Consider the following 17,302-nt stretch of genomic DNA (forward strand, 5'->3'; position numbering starts at 1 on the left):
TTATCAAGAGGTATGTTGAGGCAGGGTGGGGGTGAGGAGCAGAGCACTCCCATCCAGTGTCAGACCCTTGGCACCAGGTTTGGTGTGCTGTGCTGGCATTTGGGGGTAACAGCCTTCCTCCACTATGATCCTAAGTTTCTCTGTGAATCCTAGGAAGGCCTGGGCTGTGGCTGTATTTATTCCAGGAGCAGCAAGAAGGGGCACTGACTGATCTGGCTCTAGGAGGATGGGCTGCCACCTTTGCCCCCGTGCCAACTCCTGGGGCTCCTTCAGAAGTGTGAACAACCCCAGGCCACGTGACTTCCAGTACCCAAGCACTCAGACCCTGCTGTAGGCTCCTCAGGGGCCAATGGGGGGGCCTAAACCCCTGTCCTGACAGGACACAATGCAGGGTTAGGAGATGTCCATCTCTCTGGCACAGGCACAACCTTGTCCTTAGCTCCACTCCTCATCTCCTCCCACCTTGGGTTTACCCTGGGGTGACTGAGATGGAGATAACTTGTCATCACCTCAGCTGTGTGGCTTTGGCACAGCTTCTCCCTCTCTGAGCACCATCTGGCTTGCATACTCAAGGTGGGAGAGGCTGGGTCAGATGCTGACTGGGGCATTGCCCATGTGACCATTTATGTTCCTCCTGTGCTTCCTGCCCCATGAAGTGGAAGTACCAGCAGGTGGACGAGGAGTTTCTGAGGAGTGACCATCCAGCCATCCTTTGGTCCCAAGACTCCTTGCCTGTATTCCACAGTCTTCAATCTTCCTTGGACACGAGCTCTGTACTCTACACTGCCATGCAGCCCAGGGAGGGTGACGATGGTACCATCTGCCTGCCTGACCCCAAACTCCTGTGCCATCACTCACTCACTTGCCTCCTTCTCCTAGCTCCACCCTGAATGAAGTCAACACCTCCTCTACCATCTCCTGTGACAGTCCTCTTGACCCCAAAGAACCAGAGCCAAAGCCCCTGCCCAAGCCCCCGGTGGAGTCCCAGCAGGAGCTGGGGGCACCAACAGATTCTGGCTGCCCTGGGCCTCAGGCTGAGGCAAATGACAGTTTTCTGTAGGGGCTGGCCCTCACCCTGTCTTACCTCCCTGTCTGCCTCCCAGCACCCAGCACCCCTGGCCTGTCATCCTGTCAGCAGCTCCTGCCAGAGGTCTCCATGTGGAAGCTTCCATCCCTGACACACTGCACTCCAAGCCCCGGGGCTGGTTAAGGAGACCAGAGAACTGCAGGGACCATGACCAGCCTCTGCCTAGGGGAGGCCATGTGACTGAGCCAGGCTCCTTCCCAGGGGAACCAGTTCCCTACTATGTAAGACGACAAGTTGAGCTTGGTAGTTCACAGTCTATCTGGGGTCTCCCTGGCTGACAAATGAAGGCTGGAATCTGAGGAGGATCCTGGGTGAATGAGGTGGTCAGTAACCTCTCTCTATAGTCAGCTAGCCCTCAAGGAGCTGCAGGCTCGTCCCCACACTTCCATCTGCCCACAGGCTGGGGAAGGGACCCCGCACCCCTGGCTCCTGGCTGTGCTGGGGCCTGCCTTGGCCAGTGTTGCTTCACTCTGAAGTCACCTCCCCTGACACTTGTCTCTGCTTTCCCAGGCCTGAGCTGGCCTGGGATCAGCCATGCCTAATTAATGCTCTAATTAGCCCTGGGAGCTGCCCCAAGTATGAAATTCCCCAGGCTGCAGACCCAGCCCAGCACACTCAGGGCACACTGGCTGTGGACAGTGCCCAGGTCTTCCAGGCCCCTTTGGTTTAAAATTTTTCCTCATCATCCTCAGCTTATAGAGCCAGCTGATCCTGCATCTGTGACAAATGTGTTGATGTGCCTGTTTTATGCCCGTATATGTGCACGAATAGGTGGCCTGACTCTGCATTGCTCCTACTGTGACCTTGGAGGAATCTCTTCCCTCTCTGGACCTGTTTATCCCTGGGAAGAATGAATAATTTGGACTCATTCACTCTGAGTGCCTTGTCAACACTAATATTCTAGAATATTCCTGGGGTTTGCATGCTTGTCCAGAAAGTCCAAGTACCCTAAACCAACTTCTTTGGGGGCAACTGGCTCTGGGGAGATTCCAGATGACACATGTCACTCCAGGCATTCAGGAAGGTGCCCCTTCCTCAGTTCAAAATGAAGTTTTGTGAATTGTGATTTGAAGTGACAGCCAGTGCCCAGGCAAGGCCCCAGCAACTGCTCCAGGGATATGGGAGGACCACAAGACCTCTTTCAGCATCCAGGATGAACTGTGGAGCTATCCTGAGCAAGAGGGCAGGAAGGCAAGTCATTACCAAATGCAGCTCACCACTGCCACCAAGGTATGTGCCAGAGACAGAAGGGACACTAAGGATGATCGTGTGCCATGAAGGACAAGAACCTTAGGATGGGCGCCCAGAAAAGGGTCACAAGAGCAGGGCACCTTGGGGGTTGCCTTCTTAACTTCCAGCTGCCTCATCCTGGAGGCAGTGCCTGGTGGGGTATGGCCTTGTCTCTGCCCAGGTCTGGTGGTGACACCTCACTGCCCTCCAACCAGTGGACATTGGCAGTACCAGGGCAGTGGGTGTTGTGGCCACCACCCCCAGGAGGGGGAGGACTGGCCAGGGGATGAGGCAAGTTCAGCCCTCCTGGGCATGGTCCCCATGCTGGTTGGCGTCTCCAACCCCAGGCCCCCACAGACTCCCCCAAGGAGTCAATTCTCACTACAGTACCAAAGATGTAATCACCTAGGTTTACAAGTATTTTGGGACTCACACTAACTCACATTTATACACCAAAAGTGCTACTTTGTATGGTGTTCAGTTTTCCTATCTGTGTACTTTATTTTTTTAAGGGAAAGATTTTCATATGAAACCTGGTGTTTCCACTCACAGCCTCTGTGGTCTCTCTTGGATTTGGGTCCCTGTCCCTGGGCTGGTGGGTATGGAGTGAGGGGCAGTCAGACTCATCCTGACAGATCCCTTCAGCTCTGGTCTCATTTGCCTCTTCTACAAAAGGAATTTTCATTTCTCCCACCCCTTGCTAGTGACTGGGTGACCTTGACATTGGACTTGGTTTCCCAGGTCTGAGTTGAGGCAGCTTCTCTTCCTCTGTGGTGCCTGAGCAGGACCGGGCAGGAGAGCTTGGATCCCACAGGCCTGCTCAGAGGTTCCAGTGCTGAGGAGCCCAAGCCCTTCTGGCCCCCTTCTTTCCCCACCATGTGCTTTGGCTTTTGCTACTAAGCTGGGGCCTCCTGCCTGCACTTGTCCACTGTGTCCGTGGCCAGATGAGGCTGCTGTGGCTGGTGAGAGTTGTTACCAGAGCCTGGATTCCAGATCAGGGTGAGTCACGTTTGGGACCCAGGAAGGAGCAGGGCAAACAGCATGCAAGGGCCCCAGAGAGCAATAGGAGAAAGGTAGAGGAGAGAGGGAGAAGGAGGAGTGAGGGAGAGAGCAGGGGAGGGCATAGAGACCAGGCCGACTCTGAGACGGGGTCTATACAGGCAGGAGAGTGGAACACAGATCCACAGGCTTCTCTGCAGCAGCTCAGTGGCTGTGGGGCAAGCACGCGGTGGTCATCCTGGTCCCTTCTGGCCAGCTCAGGACTTGGCATCAGCTCCTCTGCAGAGCCTAGGCCTGTTAGCCACTGGCTGCACAGCCCCAGGGGCAATAGAGCCACTGGGGCAGGGGGCAGATGCAAGGGTCTCAGGCCAGGCCAGGGGTGCCTGGCCCTCCAGCTGGGCTGTTTGGGAGGATCCCCTGAGGTGCAACCAGCTTTCATCCTGAGGCTGATCACTTGCCTGCTGTGTCCTCAGACCATTTTCCCCTCTCTCTGAGCACTGGGACAGGCCACTCTGTTTGGACCTGGGGGAAGGGTGCTGCAGATCTCCCTGGACTGTCTCCAGGAGTCTGTGACTGGGCCGCAATTGGGCAGAGGACAGGACTGTGGGGCAGCTGACTCACGGCCCTGCAGCCAACTCAGTGGCATCTGAGTTGTGTCAGGGAAACCCCACCAGCTGGAGGGCCTGGCTCGCAAAGCCCCCACCGCCATGGTCCTGGCTCTGTAGGACACCGAGAACCCATGACCTCTTCTCTCCTGGCTGTGGCAGTAGTTGAATAAGTCAAAGACCTGGATCTGCCACCAAAGAGAATGAACACCCTACATTCCACACAGGATTGTCTTTGCTCGTGGGAAAGCCTGTTAACAGGACAGGAGACTCCAGGCCCCATCTGAGCCTGCTCCTCCTGGGACTTGGGTGCCTTATGATGCACGTCTGACCCCAGTACCCTCATGGTTAGTGGAGAAAACAAGGCCACAGAGAGGAGGCAGGATAAAAGCCTGGCTGCCATTTAGCCAGGAGGTGGTGCCGCCGGGCTGCCGGGTTGCTTCATTCAGTGTTCTGTTTCTCCCTCTCATCAGGCCTAGGAATCTAGTTCACGTAACATGAGAGACGAGACTGCAGTGATCCTGGCCAGGACCATTTGGGCGATGTGTCAAGGGCAGGATGGGAGCCTGGGCCTGGCAGACTTCCAGACTGGTTCTCAGGGAGGTCAAGTGCCCACCCAAGGGGGCAGAGCCAGGGGTCCCGGAAGCCTGGGCTCCAAATCCTATCTCCATACTTGTGACCTCTCTGGGGCCTGTGCCCCAAAAGAAAGTATAGAAAAGGCTGGTTGAGAGGGAACAGCTAGGTGAACCTGAGGGCTAGGTGGAAATAATAAAACACGTTTGGGAGAGGACCTGGACCTCCAGGCCCCTGTGCAGAACAGCTCCAGGGGTCTGGGGTGACCTAGGTCAGCCTGTGCCTGGTTGTGCCCAGGGAAAATGGGTGAGCTGGAATTTTCCTCCCAGACAGATGAGCCACTTGGAGGTCACATTTCTTCCACCACCCCACTCTCTGCCTGGGTCCTTGTTCCTGGAAAAAGAGGGAAACTCTCAAAGAGTTTGGTCTGCTGGGTCCTGAGTTGTAGCCCAGGAGGGGTCTCCAGTCTCATGTCCCTTCTCTGAATTAGAACCCTGACTCTCTGAGGCTTCTGTTATCTGAGTTTGTTGCCTAGTTTTATAATAATTAATTCATAAATGTGTTTAAAGAACACATTCCCAAAACCCATTACCAGAATATGTAATTCAGAAGGAGAACACCTCCCTTGGTGTGTTTTTGTATTTTAGATTCTGGGAACATTTTAAAACTTGCTTTCTTTAGTCAGCAACACTGTGTGGAGGAACTTATCTTATGGAACTTCTGTTTAAACTGCTCATAATTGAGTTTTATTTTTTAAGGTTCCCACCACTTGCATGCATACTAATGTTTGTATTTTGCATCTAATTAAATCATAGTTGTTTTTAGAACTACCACTATTATTTTGCAACTTTGTTTTCTACTTAACAGTACATTATGGACAATTCACAGGAAGTAGTATATACGGATATTAGTTTATGCATTGTGAGAGCTGTACCCATTTAAGACCATGCCTGTGCCATAAGTTAGCTAACTGATTTGCAGATGGACATTTACATTGTCTTCATATTTTTAGAGTTATGAATTAAGCTGCAATGACCCTGTCTGAAAATCTGTTTACACTTTCACATTTACCTGTTTGTAGCCATAGAATCAATTTCAAGACACAGAGTTGCAAAGTAGAGAGAATAAATAAAGTGTTGGTGGAGTCTGAAAGTTCCCTTTAAATACAAAAAATCATAGTGCTTCTCAGAGGCAGAGAAAATGAAACATGAAAACTACATTGTTTAATTCCAAGGAGTTGCCCTGGATTTCCGGAGGGAATCTGGAACCGCTCAGGTTTGTTGTAAAAGCTCATAAACAAGTGAGAGAAAGAACCCCAGTCACATCAATGTTTATAACAGCCCAATTCACAATAGCTAGATGGTGGAACCAATCTAGATGCCCTTCAGTAGATGAATGGATAAAGAAACTGTGGTGTATATACACAGTGGAATATTATCCAGCCATAAAGAAGAATAAAATTATGGCATTTGCAGGTAAATGGATGGAGTTGGAGAATATCATGCTAAGTGAGATAAGCCAATACTAAAAAAACGAAGGCCAAATGTTTTCTCTGATAAGTGGATGATGATACATAATGGAGCGGGGGTGGCAGGATAGGAGAAGAATGGAGGAACTCTGGATTGTGTAGAGGGAAATGAGAGGAGTGGAGAGAAAAGACGGTGGACTGAGAAAGACATCATTACCTTATGTACATGTATGATTATACAAATGGTGTGAATCTATATCGTGTACAACCATAGAAATGAAAAGTACCCATTTGTGTACAACGAATCAAAATGCATTCTGTAAAAATTTTTAAAAATTAAAAAAAAAACCAAGTGAGAGAAAGAGGTAAGAGAGATGTGCACACAGGCATGGTGGTACACACCTGTAATGCTAGGAACTCAAGAGGCTGAGGCAGGAGGATTGCACGTTTGACGACAGCCTCAGCAATTTAATGAGACCCTAAACAACTCAATGAGACTTTGTCTCAAACTCTAAAATAGAAAGGAGTGAGGAGGGGTGTAGCTCAGTGGTAAAATGATCTTGGTTCAATTCTCAGTACCAAAACAAAAACAAAAAACAAAAGAAGAGAGAGAGAAGTACAGCAAGCTGAGACTTCCTCGAAATGACCGAAGTCCCAGCATGCTTGACCACTGTGCAATTCAGTGCTCTCCAGGCCGGGTCCCAGCTCCACTGAACCATGTGCCAGGTCCAGAGGGCACATCCCACCCAAGGTGTGAGAGCGTGTCCCTGTTGGTGGTCCCATCCCCTCCTCACAATAAACCTGGGGTCGGAGTGAGGGGAGACTAGCCTGGACCAGGAAGCTGAGACTCGGAGCCAAGGAGCGGCCTGCTCAGGGTCAAGACAGGGTGATGGCCTTGCACCGTGTCGCTCAGGGAGTGTCTCTGTCCAGTTCCTGTGTGGGAGGTGCTGCTGTCAGGGTCACCCAGGTGGAGGGGCAGGCTGAGCCTGGGATCAGGGTGTGGTCACCTGCTTCAGGTGTGGGCACATCCTAGGATAGGCCTGCAGTTCTGGGGTGCTATGGCCCGTGGGGGTACCCACAGTTAGGAACAACATCTGCCTCAGCTGCTTCGGGGCCTCAGGGATATCAAGAGCCGGGACTGTCTCCAGCACCCCCACAGCCCTGCGCATGGTGTCCCTGCTGCTCTCCCCAGCAGCTCCCTCCGCCCCAGCTCAGGGCTCCTCCTGCTCCTGTCAGGCCTCCCAGCAGTCTGCCCCTTGCCAGCTCCCTGACTTGACTTTGCCGCTCCACAGTCTCTTTCTGGCTTTAGGTTTTGTGCTGATCACTACAGGGAACCAGAAACCTCACAAATGTGGGGAAGTAGCAAAGTTTCTAGAAAATCACAGAATTCTCAGAGTCCTGTTTCCCCTTGAAGGGCAAGATGGAACTTCCCACATCTGAGCTTCTCTTCGTTCTTAGTGATCTGCCTAAGTATGAGAATGACCTTGGCCGTCCCTTGCTCAATCACCTTCGGTAATGTCCCATGGTCCAACAAAGTGCTCATGTGGTCTTCAAGGCCCTCCCTGACCTGGTTCCAGGCTCCCCTGCAGCCTCGCTACCTCTGCCCTCCAAGACCCGTCCTCCCATCTGTGGGTCACAAATCCTCCAACCCTGCTCCTCTGTCGGTGCTGTGCTCTCCCCTAGAACGCCGCCCCTGCGGCGTCTGCATCTGAAGGTCAGAGGACTGCTCAAGCTTTCAGTCCTTCTTTGTGCCCTTGTGGGCCTTCATATTTGCTCAGTGCCTGAGCCTCTGCTGCACTGTGGACTCTCTTGTTGCCTGGTCTTCCCATGCCGTTTCTCCTACTCCCTGAGCCTCTCCCAACTCCTCAGCTCATATGGGATGTTCCTTGATTCCCTCTTCAGTGCTTCCAGGACCTCCTGCCACTCCCCGGATGGTTCCTCTCCTGGTTCCAACAATCCTCTGTAAGTTTCAAAAGGGAGGGGCGTGTCTGTCCTACTCACCAGTGTCCCCAGGGCTGGGCACAGAGTAACTGCTCTGTAAATGCTGAGTGTACTTAACCTGCATTATTGTCTCACTGGATCCAAGCCAACAACCCTCTCCCTCCACAGATGAGGAAATGAGGCCTGAAGGCCCAGTGCCTGTCTGTGCTCACACAGACAGACTGGGAGCAAGGAGAGCAAATCCTGGTATAGCTGGGCCCTAACTCCATGTTGTTCGCCTTGACCCTCTATGTCCCTGAGAGTCTAGCAACTGATGAAGGTCAGTGGTTGAACCTGTTGGTCCCGAATGTAGGTTCCTGCATTCAAAACTCAGCTCTGCCATTTGCCAGCTATATGACCCTGGGAAGGTCACTTACCACCTGTGAGTCCACCTTCATTCATCTTTCAACAGGGTAACTATACTTCTCCAGTGTACCCGTGAGCATCAATGAGATGACTTGTGCTCACAGCTCAGTCCAGAGCCTGACACCAAGAGCATGTCCACTGAGCAGTGTCACTCAGACCCTGACCCAAGCCCGGTTCAGAAGCTCATCCCATGGAAAGTCAACGAGAGACAAGTGTGAGGGGAAAGGAAAGACTTTATTCAGCGGCCAAGAATGGAGAAGAGGGGGCTCTGCTCACAAATCACCTTCTCCAGTCCAGGCGGCTGCAGGATATGATTACTCACAGGATAGGAATGGGGGAGGGGGGCAGTGGGGTAGGCCAACAGGAGGAGGAATATCCATGTCTTTCTGGGGAACTACTGGAGATCTTCCAGAACTGGGGCATCACCTCCGAATCAGAGATGGCCAGTGTCTCAGCTGCTCCAGTCTTCATGGGGCACCTGCAGGCCCTGCATGCAGAGAGGAGCTCTGAGCCATGGCCTTCTGGGCCCAGAACAAGGCCCCATGCCTGAAGTACTTACCAGATGAATTGGTTGCAGAGTGTGGAGATCTCCTTCTACCCTCTCTTGACTCATTCCCCAGTTTGTGTGTTGACTCATGCACCTGGCTGATAATCACTGTGCTGCCACCTACCAGGCGTGGCCAGGGGTAAAAGGTATAAAGAAGACCAGGAGGGTTTGCAGGTCTTGCCAGGGAGCTGCAAAACTGCAAGGATGCTGGGTGCCCCCTCCACTCTCTGGTGGGGCACAAGCCCAGAGGTTCCCTGGGCAGCTGCATAGGGGCTAATTTATCTGGCACATGGTGTCTGGAGGTGCCAGGAACCAGCAGCCAGACAGGGTGGTGAGGACTGTGCTGGCCGCATATGCAGGAGCATGGCATGGCATGGCCCACACACTTGCGTCAGTTTTTCCTCATCCTGCGGCTGCCAGCAAAACCTTCTCAAAGTCCCTCTGCCACAGGAAGGGCTGATGTCAGTCTGGGTCCCTGCTCTTCCTCATCCTCCTGGCAGTAGCACCGTGGCCCCCTCAGCCAGGGGTCACCCCACTGAGGCCCAGGGCTCTCCCACCGCATATCCACTGGCAGTCAGCACGCTCACCACTGGGAAGACCCTGTCACCCCAGGTGACGTGGGGGTGATTAGCACAGGTTCTGCAGTCACAGTGCCTGATCCCCAACTCAGCTCTGCCATCCCTGACTCTGGGGTCTTGGGGAAGTGACCCACATCCTCTTTGAGTCTTGATTTCCTCATCAGCGACATGGACATAATTAGTAGAACCAGCCTCACGAGTTGAGCATTCAGTGTCATGAACATGCTAAGGCACAGTGCCTGGGCTATAACTCAGAAAATGTCCCTTTTCCCAGGAGGGCAGAGCACCCTCCTGCTCAGGGCTTTGGGAATCAGCATTCATCATCGACTCATTCATTCTTCATGCTTCTAAACTTGGTGGGTGAGGATGGCCAAGTACACAACAGGCACAGGAGGCAAACCAGCTCTCACTGGCTGTGTGATCCTGGGAAAGTGAATGAACTCAGAACCTGTTTCCTGTCCAAAATACAGTCATAATTATACACCCACCTCTAGAGCTGAGGATTCGATGAGAAGACCCCAAAGAGCTCAGGTCACAAAGCCTGACCCAGAGTGAGGGCCTGAGAAGAGTTTAGGGCCTCTACACAGGCAAAGTGCTGGAAAGGAGGTGAGTCAGGAGGCCCGGGGTGTGGTAAGGATGTCTGCCAGCTGGCAGGGACAGCTTCCTGGAGGGAGAGTCTGAGGAGCCCTAGGAGGCAGCTGGATAGACAGAAATGACAGCATGAGTGGCACCTAGTGATCTTGGGGAACATGGGGGTCCTGTGGAGGTGGCCTCCCCTGCCTGGCCAGCCACCTCCCTCCTTCTCCCAGACACACTCCTCCAGGAAGAAGCCTCTGCCCTCTGGGGTCAGGGCCTGGTGAGAACTGCATCCAAGCTGGGCAGCGCAGCCCAAGACCAGACTCAAGCTGCTCACAAGTCAGGGGTCGGCACAGTTTCTTAAAGCCCCCCAGGGGCTGTCGGGCACAGTGGTCTCTGTCAGAGTGAGCTAGGAATTCCCCAGGAATCCTGTCCCTGAGCAGCTGCCCACCTCCTAATTCAGCAGGCCTGGATGGTCCTGGGATCTGCCTTTAACAGGCCCTCCTGCAGCTTAGCAGCTGGGGACCCTGGATTGTTCTTGGAGACATGCCCTGGAGAGTTCTCAGGTCCCTGAGAACCCGTGGCCTACAGCACGAAGCCTGAGCAGCCAGCCAGCTGGTCAGGGACTTGACTCATTCCCCAGTTTGTGCGTTGACCTCATCCCTGTCCTCCTCCCACCTCCAGTCCATTCCTTCTCACTGGCCACAGGGAGCCCTGATTATTCACTCTCTCTGCCCTCATCCATTCCCTGTGTAGAAGCAGACAGTGTTACTCAGTTCCATGGTTTCTTCACTTGTGTTTGTACTTGTGCACCCATTCCTCACCCTCTCTACCCTCTAGCTTCTTAAAGGACAGCACCAAGGCTACTGCTCTGGAAGCCCTTGCAGACTTACCACCCTGTGTCACCCTCCACTTAGGGGCTCCACACAAATGTGCCCGACTACAAGAAGTTTTGTGGCCGGCATAAGCCTGCATATTGTTGGAGGTGCCTGAGGATGAGGGTGACCAGCTGTGCGCAGAGACCCTGTCTGAGGAGGAAGGCTAAGGGACCTGAGAGTGGGGCCTGAAGAATGTTGCCTCCAGGGACCACAGGGCTGCCTCCCCTTGCTGCAGGCCTGATGGGGACAGAGAGCAGGGCTACTGGTATTCCACCATGTGGCAGCTGGAGGACAGGCAGTGTCCTGCCCCTGGTGAGGAGGCATTCTTCCAGAACTTTCCAGCAACAGGAGGTATGTGGGGGGCGGGGGTCAGGATAGGTGAGGTGTGCAGGATGTGCTGCTGACCAGAGCACCTGAGTGTCGGGAGTGGAGACACCACCTGGGCCTGAGGCCATGACCATCTGCTTCTGACTCTTAGTCTTCCCCTATGTAGCTGTGTGACCCCAGAGAAGTCACTGACCCTCCCTGACCTTCCTTTCCTCATCTCTGCTGTGGAGATCCTGTGCCCTTCAGCAAACCCCTATGACCCAGGCCGATATGAGAAAATGGAAATGAAAGTGCAGCATGAACGATCAGCGGCGCAGCTTCCTAAGCAGGACACGGAACCCAGCAGCAGCAAGGAAAAGACAACAGCATGGACTACACACCAAGGGGAAGCTTCTGTGTGAACGAAGACGCCAAAGGAACATGGAAAGAGCAGTGGCGGGGTGGGGGAAGCCCTTTCAAGATTCATCACAACAGGGTTAACAAATTAAGCGCCTGACAAATTAATAAGTGCCTAATTTATCAAAATCTGTTCATGTTTTTTATAGATCATAGAATCTTCTTTTCTAACAATAATTTTCTTCCACACTTTGTCTGAAACAAATTTATTGAGAAGCATCTCAAAAGCAAGGGAGAAAGGGCAGAGGAGCAGGGCAGAGGAAGTGTCCCAGGGAACAGTCTCTGATGTCTTCTGCAGCTGGGGGCAGAGGAGACTCTAATGTCCTGGTGGATGCAGAAGTGCTCTTGGCTGGAACCCTGCAGAAAACCTGAGGTAGTTGGCACATCTTGCTCCTGCATCTGTTCAGAGTCCACATGACCCGTGCCCAGGCAAGGTGTCAGGATACAGAGAGCACAGGGTCCTCTGGCTGTCCCCTGGTTTTGACTGGTCACCTCTCCCGTTCATTGGTACCACACTTGAGGCATCTGGCAGGTTTCTGTCTTCTTACATTTGAGCCACCTTATTGCTTACACGTGGAATGCAACTGCATATTTTTCCCACACAGGTCACAATTGTCCTGGTCACCAGCTTCCAGAGCTTTCTGATAGCATGGGGTTGCCCACAGTCAGGCTGGGAGGGTAAACCAGGTGTGCGGGTTCTTGCAGATGGAAAGTGGAGATGGATGGGAGGCTGGCTGGCCCTCCTGAGGTGCTTCTGCCCTGTCTGTTTGGCCTTCTCAGGCAGCAGAGGTTCACAGGGCAAGGGGAAGGTGCAAAGGACAGGCTCACTGGGGCTCCTTTGGGAGGACAGGGGATGGGGAAGATCCATGGGGCGTTGGAGAGGCTTTCCCTTGGGAGGCACAGGCTTCCCATGGAAGAAGGAGCCCACCCCCTGGCTTTTCTGGTGCTGGAGCAGGAGGTAGGTAGCCATGGGGGCATTGAACTTCCTCTTGGCCAGGGACACCCAGGTCTTCTGCAGATCATAACCCATATCAAACATTCTGGTCAGTATTTGTGGGTCTGGGTGTTTGGGGAGTGCCCCAGGATAATCGTGGGGTGAATACTGCTCTCGCCTCCTCAGCCATGGGTGCTGGAGGATCTGCTTGGTTGTGGGCCCCTTCCTGGGGTTCAGGGTCAGCATGTGGTGGAGGAGCATTGTTGCTGCCAGAGAAACCTGGGGAGGATCACAGTAGGCTCCCAGCGCGATGTGCCTCAGCATGTCCTTAGGGGTGCATCCCATAAATGGGTGCCTCCCTGTTAACATGAAATAGAGAGTGACGCCCAGGTTCCAGGGGTCCACTGGGGGGCCCTCCTACACTTGCCTCAGGATAATTTCGGGGGCAAAGTGCCCCTGAACTCGTTCAGTTTCTGGCCTCACGTGACCCTGGTACTGAAGCCAAAGTCGATGAGCTTGATGTGGCCTGTGGCATCCACCATGATGTTCTCTGGCTTGAGGTCTTGGTGCACGATGCCCCTGTCATGGCAGGAGGCCACGGCACACACCAGCTGGCGGAACAGTCTGAGAGCCTCTTCCTCCTGCATGCCACCCTGCGGGACGTGGTCAAGAGCTGGCCCCCTCCTGCCTGCTCCATCACCATGTAGATATTCCTCTGGGTCTCCACCCCCTGAAATAACTGGATCACATTGGATTGATCCAGGTTCCTCATGATATCCTCTTCTGAGAGGACCAGGAGGTTCTGCCCTGTCTTCCACAGGACTTTCACTGCCACCTCTGCCCCAGTCAGGTGATGGCAGGCTAGTATGATCTGGCCAAACCCGCCATGCCCCATGTCCCTCAGGACCTCATTCTGGTCCCTCAGGACTGCCTTCTTGCAGAAGCTGGGCCCCTGGACACTACACTACTCTCACTACTCTGGCTATCCATCCTAAGCAGGAACACCAACTAAGGATGCTAGCTAAAAAAATAAATAAATAAATAAATAAAAAATAACAGACCAAAACAACAAATCCAAATCAAAGAACCAATATCCAAAGACCACCACCACCAACCACCAACCGCCAACCACCAAACACTCTAACTATTTGAGAGTACAACAGGTCACCACCAAGAGCTTCCTATACTTGTGGATAAAAACCCACCTGCAGCCACTTTCTTATACACCTGAGCTTTGAAACTTACAAAGATTTCTTGTGACATCAGAGCAAGAAATTGCCCATACATGCCTGGCCATAACTCCAGTTGTCATCTCCCTTTGCGGCCTCCACAACCTCTTTCATTTTCAGAATGGGAATAAGGAAGGACTCCAGACAGTGTTTGCTTTCATGGATTATGGAGACTGATATTTACTTGTTTAGCAATTAATATTCATGGGAACTTCAATGTACTTTTCATTTTCAGCATAAAAATCTTTAGTATCTTTGGTCTTTAAAAGAGTACAACATATCTACATTGATATTTTTCTTCCAGTTTAATGAATGGCAGCTCCTCACTCACATGGTGATACTATAACAATTGCTATGTTTTCTAAAACACCGTAGAGCAGGTATTAACACTTGTGGGTGTGTTGGGGGGGAAGGCTTGTCTTAAACTTTATACAGTCCTACACAGGATGCATAGGCATTACAGTGTGACACCAGTAACTGGGGGGATATGTAGAGATGTACAGGAACAGCATTTTCTGGTACTGAAGCTATGCTGCTACAGGTTCACACCAGAGTGATTTCCCTGTCTCCTGCTACAGGGAATGTCCAGGGGAAGTGCACAGACACACCTGTAGGACATCCCTAACATCAAGGATGGAAATTCAACTGTTTCATGTAAAAAATCAATTAGATAGGAGAGAAGATAATCATTACTGGACACTGGGCACAGTGAGTCAGGAACTTGTCCTGCTCTCCTTATAACGACAAAAGGCTCATGAATGAGCAGGTCACCATGCTTTCCTTATAAGGTCACATCCCATGGAAACAAATGCTTTCCCTACTCCCTTATGACCCCTTCTTAGGTAATTACATCACACTATTGCCATTTCTGAAAAAAGGCCTTATTCCCAGGTGTGGGATTAGAACCTATACAAATGCTTTACAAGATATAATTTAACCCATAGCACTTTCTGGTATTATTTTTCTACCATTTTTACCCATACGTGTTGAATTTTGTCATATGACCGTTCTACATCCATCCCCACGACTTCCTGGGCTTATCAATTGACTGCATATATTTAGGAAGTATCATTTTGATGTCCAATGACCCAATACATTTCAATTTGTCCACCTCTTAAAGGTTCTACCTGCCAGTATCAGCCCACTGAGGACTAAGATGTCAGTACATGAACCCTTTTGCGGGGGGACACTATTTCCTTTTACACTGTTGATTTCTTCAGGGGTGTCAAATTAATATTCCATTTAATACTTGATATTGAAAATTTGTCTCTTCTTTCATTGATGTTATTAAATATTTATGAATTTAATGAATCATTTGCAGCAAGTAGCACTTTGTCTCATTGATTTCTTCCATTTACTCTATTTTCAATATAATTGATCTCTCCTCTGATCTTCATTAATTCTTTCTTTTTCTTGATTTGCATTTATTTACTCCTCAACCTCTCCCACACAACACCCAAGATTTCCCAGGTGGTTAAAACATTTGTTAATTTATGCCTATTCCTCATTTCTAATGTGTTTTTAATGCTATCAATTTCCAAGTACTCCTTTAGATGTATTCTACAAATTTTTAAGTGTTGGTTTTCAGTAGTTCAGTGTCTATTATATTTCCCTTTCAACTTCCTTGACCCATAGGTTATTTAGAATTGTGCTTATTTTCAAATGTTTTGGAGATTTTCTTTTATCTTACTGTTCCCTTTCTGAACCCTTTGCAGTGAAATAAAATATTCATTAAAATATCTATTATTTTAAATTAGGTAACTTCACTTCATGGCATGGAATATGGTTCATATTGACTTCTTTTGCTTCAGTGGATTATAGAGACTGATATTTACTTGTTTAAAAACTTAAATTTTTACCATAATTCAATGGACTCTCCTTGAATGTCTAAAAATTTTTAAATAGCTTTGTGCTTTGGAAGACCTCATCATATCCACACTCGAGGTATTCAATTCCTTTTTCTTCCAAATAATTGGAGTCTAAAGGATGGGAGCGCCTCACTCACATAACAATTCTGTACCAAAATTCTCTTTCCCTAGAACATTGTAGAGCACATTCTTAACACTTGAGGTGTAGAGAGGGAGGAGAGGTTTATCATAATTTCCCCAGGGTCCTCATCTGATTTCTCATTAAAAGGTTGTTTCAGAGATCTCAGTTCATGGTCAGCTGGCTCCATTCCTTGGGGCTCCAGGTGAGACAGAACATCATGGCGGAAGAGTGTGGTAAAGGAAAATGGCTCACATGATGATCAGAAAGCAGAGCCATAAGGATCTTCTTTAGTGTGTGTTTTAGAGCTCTTACCCTAACCCTCAAGGTCACAAGGGAAATGATTTTCTCTATTTCTGGTAATAGTTGTATAATTTTACATTTTAGGTTATGAAGCCACATAGAGTTATTTTGAATAGCATTTAATACACAGATCAGGAATTTTCATGCTTGTTGGATTTTTTTTTTTTTTTTTTGGTATATAGTCAATTGTTCCCACACTCTTTTCTAGTCTAAAAGATACATGATTGTGTGCAGGATTTCTAGTGAGAAGCATATCTACAGAAGCAGAGAGTGATAAGGGGAAGGACTGGCTCCTCTTAAAAGGCTTTGGATCAATCTCTACCTTGGGCCTGGAGCCTCCACAGAGGCATTTGCACTTCAAAGCAGTATTTAGATAGTCCCCACTATCTTTTCTTCATTGGATTATCTTTATACCTCTAGCAAGAATCAACTGACCACATAACTATGGGTCTATTCCTGGGCTCTGTTCTGCTGTATCGTTCTGCAAGTGTATCCTTTTTCCAGGAACATGAAGCAGTTTTCTAGGAATCTATAACACATTAATCTTTCTATTTTATTCTTCTCTTTCCAAAATTATTTTGGCTATTCTTATTTTTTAATTTTCTTAAAAAAATTAAATCAGTTTGTTAACTACTACTACACAAAATTTTTATTTTTTCCAGGAATTTTGATTGGAATTTTGTTGAATCTATAGATCCATGTGCACAGAATTGACTTACTTAACAATATCAAGCCTTCCAATGCATGAACATGATACATATATTACTGTTATTCATTTGGTTCTTCAATTTCTTTCCTCAATGTCTTGCACATTATATGCCATTCTTGCATATATGTAGTAAGATTTGTGTATAAGTATTTCATGAAAATTTTCAGTGCAATTATAAAAAATTCTTTGCTTGGGGCCGTGGGGACTGGGGATTGAACTCAGTAGTGTTCTACCACTGAGCTTAATCCCAGTTCTTTTTAGTTTTTATTTTGAGACAAGGTCCTGCTAAGTTGTCAAGGCTGGCCTTGAACTTGCTATCCTCCCTCCAGAGTTGCTGGAATTACAGGCATATGCCACCATTCTTATATTTAAAATAATAATTTAAAAAGATAAATTTCAGCTTTAATTTATTTTTATATATTGGTCTTATAGCCTATGATCCTGCTAAACTGGTTTTTTAGTTCAATAATTTTGTGTAGGTTTTTCTTTTTATGCCATTTTCTTTAAAGACAACCATTTCATCTTCAAATA

The 17,302-nt window shown here is 49.6% G+C and overlaps 1 long non-coding RNA gene across 1 annotated transcript in view; it reads right to left on the reverse strand.

Annotated features, from left to right (window-relative positions):
- LOC306664098 overlaps nt 1–2,418 on the reverse strand; it is a 114,589-nt gene extending 112,171 nt beyond the window's left edge. Inside the window, exon 1 of the long non-coding RNA XR_013764641.1 lies at nt 2,061–2,418. This is a non-coding gene — a long non-coding RNA (uncharacterized lncRNA). The remainder of the gene's footprint in view (nt 1–2,060) is intronic.
- Nucleotides 2,419–17,302: the final 14,884 nt, after the last annotated feature.

Source organism: Sciurus vulgaris (genome assembly GCF_902686455.1).
Source record: "Sciurus vulgaris genome assembly, chromosome: 6".
NCBI lineage: Eukaryota > Metazoa > Chordata > Mammalia > Rodentia > Sciuridae > Sciurus > Sciurus vulgaris.